Here is a 10,637-nt window from a genome sequence, read left to right as displayed (position 1 = left end):
GCTTTGCCGCTGTAAAAGCCACCTGTGCCTCGACCTGACATACGAACCCCTCCGCATCTGGCGGCATGCTCACTGCTCTGGATAGGGCATCCGCCACGATGAGGTCCTTCCCTGGAGTGTAGACCAGTTGGAAGTCGTACCTCCTGAGTTTAAGTAGGATGCGCTGGAGGCGAGGGGTCATCTCGTTCAGGTCCTTGTTTATTATGCTGACCAGGGGGTGGTGGTCAGTTTCGACCGTGAACCGTGGAAGACCATAGACGTAATCGTGGAACTTGTCTAAACCGGTTAGCAAGCCCAGGCATTCTTTTTCGATTTGCGCGTAGCACTGCTCTGTGGGGGTCATGGTCCGCGATGCATAGGCCACTGGGGCCCAGGATGCCGTGTCACCCCTCTGCAGGAGCACTGCTCCAATGCCGGATTGAGTTGAGATGCATCAGTTGAGATTTTGGTGGCACGAGACGTGTCAAAAAACGCCAACACTGGTGGCGTCGTGAGTTTGCGTTTGAGCTCCTCCCATTCCAGCTGGTGTGTGTGTTGCCACTGGAACTCTGTGGATTTTCTGACGAGGTGGCGCAGAGTCGTCGTGTGGGAGGCAAGGTTGGGAATGAACTTCCCCAGGAAGTTGACCATGCCAAGGAAGTGTAGGACAGCCTTCTTGTCGGCCGGCTGCGGCATGGCTGTGATGGCGCTCACCTTTTCTGCATCCGGACGGACCCCTGGCCGGGAGATATGGTCCCCCAGGAACTTCAACTCGGTCTGGCCAAAGGAGCACTTGGCTCGGTTGAGGCGCAGACCGTTTTCCCGTATGGGGGCAAAAACGCGTTGGAGACGATATATGTGCTCCTGCGGTGTGGTGGACCAGATGATGACATCGTCCACATATACGCGCACCCCTTCGATGCCTTCCATCATCTGCTCCATAATTCTATGGAAGACCTCGGATGCCGAGATGATGCCAAATGGCATCCGGTTGTAGCAGAATCTGCCGAAAGGGGTGTTGAAGGTACATAGCTTTCGGCTGGACGGGTCCAGTTGGATCTGCCAAAATCCTTTAGAAGCATCCAGTTTCGTGAATATCTTCGCCTGGGCCATTTCACTGGTGATCTCCACCCGTTTGGGTATGGGATAATGTTCCCTCATAATATTATTATTGAGGTCTTTGGGGTCAATACAGATGCGGAGCTCGCCAGAGGGCTTCTTGACACACACCATGGAGCTGACCCACGGCGTGGGTCCGTGACCCTGGATAGGACCCCTTGGTCCTGGAGATCCTGCAGCTGCTGCTTGAGGCGGTCTTTAAGTGGCGCAGGAACCCTGCGAGGTGCGTGAACGACCGGGATGGCGTCCGGTTTGAGGCGAATTCGGTAGGTGTATGGCAGTGTTCCCATGCCTTCGAATGCCTCCTGGTTGTGGGCGAGGAGCGATTGGAGCTGTGCGTTGAACTCTGCATCCGGGAAGTCAGACGTACCGTCTGGAGAGAGAGAGAGGATTCGTTGCACAAGGTGGAGAGCCTTACATGCCTGTGCGCCCAGCAGGGAGTCCTTCGATGAGCCAACTATCTCGAACAAGAGTGTGGCCGTGTGTGTTTTGTGTGTCACCTGGAGCTGGCAGGATCCCATGGCCGGGATAACGTTCCCGTTGTAGTCGACCATCTTGCACCGGGATGGCTGGATTGGTGGTCTGACCTTCATGGCATAGAATGCTGACCATGCTATGAGGTTGGCGGAGACGCCAGTGTCCAGGCGGAAAGTGATCGGCGATCGGTTGACCGTTAGGGTGGCACTCCATTCATCGGCCGGATTGATGGTGTTGACCCGGTTCTCATCAATGACCGCAACCCGGAAGGCGTCTTGGTCATCTGTGTCGTCGGTTTGGATGTCGTGATGTGGAGGCTGAATGGTCCGCACGTTCCTGCGAGGTTGTCGGAGATGTGGAAGATCAACAGGTTGAGCCGCTCGACAGTAGGCAGCGTAGTGGCCCATCTTGCCACAGCGTAGGCATTGTCGGGTTTTTGCGGGACATTGCCCTTTTAAATGTGCAGCTCCACAGTTGCCGCACGTCATGACGTCATGGCGTTCGTTACCGTAGGTGTTGCCATAGGTTTTGGCGCGCACAAACGCGGGAGGCCTTAAAAAGCGCGTAAAACGGCCGCCCTCGTCCGGGCCTCGGGCCGGAACAAACCCGATTGCCTGGATGCGTTCGGATCGTGGGTGGCCTGGCTTGCCGATTCGATCGCGTGGGACCCCATCCGTGCTGATTTGGTCGCCTGAAATTGGGCATAGCGGCTGGTCGTATTCTCATGCAGGACACAGGCTTCAACTGCAGATGCTAATGTCAGGCCTTTAATTTTTAGAAGCTGCTGGCGTAGGCCACTGGAGGCAACGCCAAAAACGATCTGGTCCCGGATCATGGACTCCGAGGTGGTGCCGTAACCGCAGGACTGCGCGAGTATGCGTCAGGAAGGACTGAAAGAGCTCATCCTTACCTTGCAGGCGCTGCTGAAAGACATACCTCTCAAAGCTTTCGTTGACCTCAACGTTGAAGTGCTGGTCGAGCTTGAGGAGGACTGTGTCATATTTAGATTTGTTCTCGCCTTCCGCGAACACCAAGGAGTTGTATACATCGATGGCGTGCTGACCTGCGGTAGTGAGGAGCATGGCAATCTTTGTTCCGTCCGAGGCACCCTGTTTTTCATTGGCTTGCATGAACAGTTCGAATCGCTGCTTGAAGAGATTCCAATTTGTGCCCAGGTTCCCAGTGACTTGCAACGGCTGCGGTTTGTTGCGGGTGTCCATGGCTCAGGATGGCAGATTTGCCGGTAAGTATCGATTCACTCACTGGTACCATGAGGTGTTGGGTGCTCTGAGGTACAGACGAACCAACACGGTTGCGATTGGTACAACGCAGTTTCATTCCATTTAACTATTTATACATCAGACTTGGTACTCAGCACGTTGTGACTGTGTGAGTGTCTTGCTAATGAGGTCCTGGCCCTGTGCTGTCTCCAGATGGACTGCCCAGGAAGTGTCGTGTTTCTTGTCTTATACTGTGTCTGCTCTTGCCTGTGATTGGCTGTCGTGTTATGTGTGCTAATTGGTCCGTTGGTCTGTCTATCATTATGTATGTGTTATGATGTATGTTTGAATATCATGACAATGGGGAGAACGTGCAGACTCCACACAGACAGTGACCCAAGCCAGGAATCGAACCTGAGACCCTGGCGCTGTGAAGCAACAGTGCTAACCACTGGCTACCCTGCCACCCAGTATGGATCCGAAGGCCTCAGGTACCTTGGGAATCTGCACATTAGAGTGAGGCTGTCTCGCTTTAATATGCAGATTTGCCAAAACGTGATCCTGCCCACAGTGGGCAAGATTTACATCGCAACGTCTCGCGAGATCGCGTTTGGATCGCGCGAGGTGTTGAGAGCCGGGCAGATCCCGGGAGCGGGGTCTCCCAGCTTTCATCAGCCACGGTACGCCGCGGCGAGCTGACGTCCGGGTGCTGTGTGGCCATTGGATCGCGAGCAGAGGGTTTCTCTTTACTTTGCTTTGAACATTTTTGCTGATTGGATGGAAAGATATTGGAAGCGGAGCATTAAAACGCTGCATAATTGACGACCAATCAGGTAACAAAGCAGTCTGCTCACTTTCCAATTGGCCAACTCTGTGAAGAAGGGTGTGTCGGTCGTCCAATTGTGTGGGGCTGGGGGAGGGGCTGTTGGATACGGACGGTCAGGTGATGAAACCTCCAGGAATACGCCCAAGCAGAGTTGGCAACCCCAACACAACATTGATGAAGATTTGATTCCTGCTCCCTCCTAATTTGGTTCTTCCAGGTTGTTCGAGCCATGGTTAACCCTTGGACTACTGGACCGACGCGCAGGAGGAGACAATCAGGCTGTCGCACCCAACTGGGCATCGGGGCGAGAATATAATTGTGCCCAGCAGCGAAGCCACACATGGTTGAATTGCATGTCAGCACTCGCCAGCTGTTGGGAAATGCAGCAGACTGTTGTCCTTTTATCATTTAAGATGTGATATCTCAGCCCAGCCCAGACGTTGAAACAGACAGATCTGTGGAAACTATTGATTCCAATTGCTTAATAAACAGCCACTCAAGCATCCATCTGCCTTGAATGTTTTATTGTATTCCTTGGTATTAATGTTCTCTGATATCCTCCCACTGCCGCTGTCTCCTCTCAGCCTTTGTGTTCTGTCTGTCTTTCTGTCTGTTGCCAGGCAGAATGTTTTGTGGACTAGTGTCTCAATATGTCTGCCATGATAAGGGCGGACCCCTTGTAGTATCTGTGCCATAGGGGCAGCAAGGTAGCACAAGTGGCTAGCACTGTGGCTTCACAGCACCACGGTCCAGGTTCGATTCCCCGCTGGGTCACTGTCTGTGCGGAGTCTGCACATCCTCCCCATGTCTGCGTGGGTTTCAAACAAAGAACAAAGAACAAAGAAATGTACAGCACAGGAACAGGCCCTTCGGCCCTCCAAGCCCGTGCCGACCATACTGCCCGACTAAACTACAATCTTCTACACTTCCTGGGTCCGTATCCTTCTATTCCCATCCTATTCATATATTTGTCAAGATGCCCCTTAAATGTCCCTATCGTCCCTGCCTCCACTACCTCCTCCGGTAGTGAGTTCCAGGCACCCACTACCCTCTGCGTAAAAAACTTGCCTCGTACATCTACTCTAAACTTTGCCCCTCTCACCTTAAACCTATGCCCCCTAGTAATTGACCCCTCTACCCTGGGGAAAAGCCTCTGACTATCCACTCTGTCTATGCCCCTCATAATTTTGTATACCTCTATCAGGTCGCCCCTCAACCTCCTTCGTTCCAGTGAGAACAAACCGAGTTTATTCAATCGCTCCTCATAGCTTATGCCCTCCATACCAGGCAACATTCTGGTAAATCTCTTCTGCACCCTCTCTAAAGCCTCCACATCCTTCTGGTAGTGTGGCGACCAGAATTGAACACTATACTCCAAGTGTGGCCTAACTAAGGTTCTATACAGCTGCAACATGACTTGCCAATTCTTATACTCAATGCCCCGGCCAATGAAGGCAAGCATGCCGTATGCCTTCTTGACTACCTTCTCCACCTGTGTAGCCCCTTTCAGTGATCTGTGGACCTGTACTCCTAGATCTCTTTGACTTTCAATACTCTTGAGGGTTCTACCATTCACTGTATATTCCCTACCTGCATTAGCCCTTCCAAAATGCATTACCTCACATTTGTCCAGGTTAAACTCCATCTGCCATCTCTCCGCCCAAGTCTCCAGACAATCTAAATCCTGCTGTATCCTCAGACAGTCCTCATCGCTATCCGCAATTCCACCAACCTTTGTGTCGTCTGCAAACTTACTAATCAGACCAGTTACATTTTCCTCCAAATCATTTATATATACTACAAAGAGCAAAGGTCCCAGCACTGATCCCTGTGGAACACCACTGGTCACAGCCCTCCAATTAGAAAAGCATCCCTCCATTGCTACCCTCTGCCTTCTATGGCCTAGCCAGTTCTGTATCCACCTTGCCAGTTCACCCCTGATCCCGTGTGACTTCACCTTTTGTACCAGTCTACCATGAGGGACCTTGTCAAAGGCCTTACTGAAGTCCATATAGACAACATCTACTGCCCTACCTGCATCAATCATCTTAGTGACCTCCTCGAAAAACTCTATCAAGTTAGTGAGACACGACCTCCCCTTCACAAAACCGTGCTGCCTCTCACTAATACGTCCATTTGCTTCCAAATGGGAGTAGATCCTGTCTCGAAGAATTCTCTCCAGTAATTTCCCTACCACTGAAGTAAGGCTCACCGGCCTGTAGTTCCCGGGATTATCCCTGCCACCCTTCTTAAACAGAGGAACAACATTGGCTATTCTCCAGTCCTCCGGGACATCCCCTGAAGACAGCGAGGATCCAAAGATTTCTGTCAAGGCCTCAGCAATTTCCTCTCCAGCCTCCTTCAGTATTCTGGGGTAGATCCCATCCGGCCCTGGGGACTTATCTACCTTAATATTTTTTAAGACACCCAACACCTCGTCTTTTTGGATCACAATGTGACCCAGGCTATCTACACCCCCTTCTCCAGACTCAACATCTACCAATTCCTTCTCTTTGGTGAATACTGATGCAAAGTATTCATTTAGTACCTCGCCCATTTCCTCTGGCTCCACACATAGATTCCCTTGCCTATCCTTCAGTGGGCCAACCCTTTCCCTGGCTACCCTCTTACTTTTTATGTAAGTGTAAAAAGCCTTGGGATTTTCCTTAACCCTATTTGCCAATGCCTTTTCATGACCCCTTCTAGCCCTCCTGACTCCTTGCTTAAGTTCCTTCCTACTTTCCTTATATGCCACACAGGCTTCGTCTGTTCCCAGCCTTTTAGCCCTGACAAATGCCTCCTTTTTCTTTTTGACGAGGCCTACAATATCACTCGTCATCCAAGGTTCCCGAAAATTGCCGTATTTATCTTTCTTCCTCACAGGAACATGCCTGTCCTGTATTCCTTTCAACTGACACTTGAAAGCCTCCCACATGTCAGATGTTGATTTGCCCTCAAACATCCGCCCCCAATCTATGTTCTTCAGTTCCCGCCTAATATTGTTATAATTAGCCTTCCCCCAATTTAGCACATTCATCCTCGGACCACTCTTATCCTTGTCCACCAGTACTTTAAAACTTACTGAATTGTGGTCACTGTTACCGAAATGCTCCCCTACTGAAACATCTACCACCTGGCCGGGCTCATTCCCCAATACCAGGTCCAGTACCGCCCCTTCCCTAGTTGGACTGTTTACATATTGTTTTAAGAAGCCCTCCTGGATGCTCCTTACAAACTCTGCCCCGTCTAAGCCCCTGGCACTAAGTGAGTCCCAGTCAATATTGGGGAAGTTGAAGTCTCCCATCACCACAACCCTGTTGTTTTTACTCTTTTCCAAAATCTGTCTACCTATCTGCTCCTCTATCTCCCGCTGGCTGTTGGGAGGCCTGTAGTATACCCCCAACATTGTGACTGCACCCTTCTTATTCCTGATCTCTACCCATATAGCCTCACTGCCCTCTGAGGTGTCCTCTCGCTGTATAGCTGTGATACTCTCCTGAACAAGTAGCGCAACTCCGCCTCCCCTTTTACATCCCCCTCTATCCCGCCTGAAACATCTAAATCCTCCGGGTGCTCCGGTTTCCTCCCACAGTCCAAAGACGTGCAGGTTAGGTGGGTTGGCCGTGATAAATTGCCCTTAGTGACCAAAAAAGGTAAGGAGGGGTTATTGGGTTACGGGGATAGGATGGAAGTGAGGGCTTAAATGGTTCGGTGCAGGCTCAGTGGGCCGAATGGCCTCCTTCTGCACTGTATGTTCTATATGTGCCCTAGGGGGAAAAACTACATTTATATAGCACCCTTCACAATCACTGTCAGATTTATTTGCCTCTTCCTATTTCATTGGCAAAGGGAAGACTTCGGCCCAATTGTTCGGATTGTCGGATGTACGACTGAAGATGTGGAGGTCCTGACGCGCTGAGGGCTGGTTTAGCTCAGTGGGCTAGACAGCTGGTTTATGATGCAGAACAATGCCAGCAGTGCGGGTTCAATTCCCGCACCAGCCTCCCCGAACAGGGGCCGGAATGTGGCGGCTAGGGGCGTTTCACAGTAACTTCATACTTGTGACAATAAAAGGTTATTATTATCTACATGGGAATTTCTCGGGAAGTTTAAACTTCCAGTGGGCAACTCCACAAATGTCTCCATTTCTGAGCCAGTGTGGGAATATTCCCAGTTACCCAGGAAATGGTGAACAGATTAAAACCTAGTCTAATACGGGGGCAACTATAAAACTAACCACCCCCTGCCCCCCACCCCCAGTGTCCCGTTGGTCCCCAACTACCCCATTGACTATCCGACAACCCCGCCAACTCCCCAATATATGCCCCAAACAGCCGACCACCCCCTGACCCGACCTGACTACCCCACCCTTCCTGACAAGACCCGACCTGACCCGACCACGACGCCAACCTGACCTGACCCGACTGCCCACCCACTCACCTATCCTTGCCCTCCTACTTACCCAACCCACTTACCCACCTACCCACTCACTCAGGCATTCGCAAACACTTGAAGACCCTGCAAAATGACTCTACGGCATCTGAGTGCAGCAAAAGGCGGTGGAGGCCGGGACGTTGAGTGTCTGTAAGACAGAAGTTGATAAATTCTTGATTTCTCGAGGAATTAAGGGCGATGGAGAGAGAGCGGGTAAATGGGAGTTGAAATCAGCCATGATTGAATGGTGGAGTGGACTCGATGGGCCGAATGGCCTTACTTCCGCTCCTATGTCTTATGGTCTTATGGTCTTAAAGATGAGGGTGTGTCCTCTCTCACGCCGACTCTATTCCGCTCCGACAGAGATCTTCGAGCGGTGCTGTGCTGAGCAATTCTGGAAAAGCCTGGCTTGGAAAACCCCAGAGGAAATGCGCAGCAGCGTCGAGTTATGGGAATCGTCCATCGTTGCTGCTGCTGTTGAAAAAGATTGGGCTCTTTATTTCTGTGAGGCCTTCCCCAATCTCAGGACATTCCAAAGCACTTTACAGCCAACTACACATTTTTTTCAAAGTGCTGTCCCTGTTGTAATACACGTAACTCGCACAGCAAGATCCCGCAACAGCAGCACGACAATGACCAGATGATCTGTTTTTTAGTGATACTGATTGAGAGGTAAACATTGGTTGGGACACCGGGGTGACTCTCCTGCTCATCTTCAAAACAATGCCATGATCTTTGACCTCCATGAGAGGGCGTTCCGATTAACAGTCCATCCAAAGATTCTGAGTGGGCAGTGTTCACCCACCACTGGTACTCTGCAGTGTCTGTTAGACTTGGCACTCAAGGGGTGGCATGTGGCACACTGGTTATCACTGGGATTGTGGCGCTGAGGACCCGGGTTCGAATCCCGGCCCTGGGTCACTGTCCGTGTGGAGTTTGCACATTCTCCCCGTGTCTGCGTGGGTCTCACCCCCACAACCCAAAGATGTGCTGGTTAGGTGGATTGGCCACGCTAAATTGCCCCTTAATTGGAAAAAAGAGAATTGGGTACTCTAAATTAAAAAAAAAGATTTGGCACTCAAACCATGAATGACAAAGTTTATTACCAATTCTGTAAAAATATTGTCTGTGGTCAATTGGAGTTTAATTGGTATTTGATCAGGAATTTTGCAGCTTGGAGTAGAATTCCGATTTGAACAGCCAGCATTTCAAACTGATTATTAATGTCAGGAATGTGCACCATCACAGGATTTACTGCCTCTGTTCAAATGGCTGCCTCAGATTTCCTGTAATTTACCTCTTAAAAAGTGACACGTATTTAATTAGTTGCTTAATAATCACATTATAGCAACTTTGATTTTACGGCAAAAATTTATCACAACATTATTGGAAAGCGTAATTGCTGTGTCACTTTTTTGAGCTCAGATCTTTAGCTCGCCCTCTCTTACCCAAGGGGCTGTATCAAGCACTGTGACACGAGACATTCCTGTTAAACACACGCAAGCCCTCGCTCACACCCACACTCACACCGATCTGCTCACATCTGCACTCACATGCTCACACCCACACTCACATACATCCGCTCACACCCATACTCACACCTATCCACTCACACCCACACCCGCACTCACACCCCTCCGCTCACACCCACACTCACACCCATCCGCTCACACCCACGCTCACACCCTTACTCACACACATCCGCTCACACCCACACTCACATCCATTCGCTCACACCCACACTCACACCCATCCGCTCACACCTACATTCACCCCCCCACACATACCCATCCGCTCACACCCACACTCACACCCAGACTCACACCCATCTGCTCACACCCTCATTCACACCCACACTCCCACACACCCGCTCATACCCACACTCACATGCTCACACCCACACTCACACCCATCTGCTCACACCCACACTCACACATTCACACCCGCACTCAAATCCATCCGCTCACACACCCACACTCACACACTGACACCCATACACTCACTCTCACCCACACTCGCACCTATCCACTCACACCCTCACTCACAACCATCTGTTCACACCCACATTCACACCCATCCACTCACACCCATCCACTCACACCCACACTCACACCCATCCGCTCACACCCCCACTCACACCCATCCACTCACACCCACACTCACACACATCTGCTCACACCCACACTCACACTCACACACATCCGCTCATACCCACACTCACACCCCCACTCACACCCATCCGCTCACACCCACACTCACACACATCTGCTCACACCCACACTCACACTCACACACATCCGCTCATACCCACACTCACACCCACACTCTCACCCATCTGCTCACATCCACACTCACACCCATCTGCTCACACCCATGCTCACACCCACACTCACACCCATCCACCCACACCTACACTCACAGATTCACAACCGCACTCACACCCATCCGCTCACACACCCACACACTCACACCTGCACTCACACCCACACTCACACCCACCCACACTCATATGCTCACACCCATCCGCTCACACCCACACTCACATTCTCACTCATACACACACACTCATACACACTCACACT

Source organism: Scyliorhinus torazame, chromosome 12 (assembly GCF_047496885.1).
Source record: "Scyliorhinus torazame isolate Kashiwa2021f chromosome 12, sScyTor2.1, whole genome shotgun sequence".
Lineage (NCBI taxonomy): Eukaryota > Metazoa > Chordata > Chondrichthyes > Carcharhiniformes > Scyliorhinidae > Scyliorhinus > Scyliorhinus torazame.
This window is presented reverse-complemented; position numbering follows the sequence as displayed.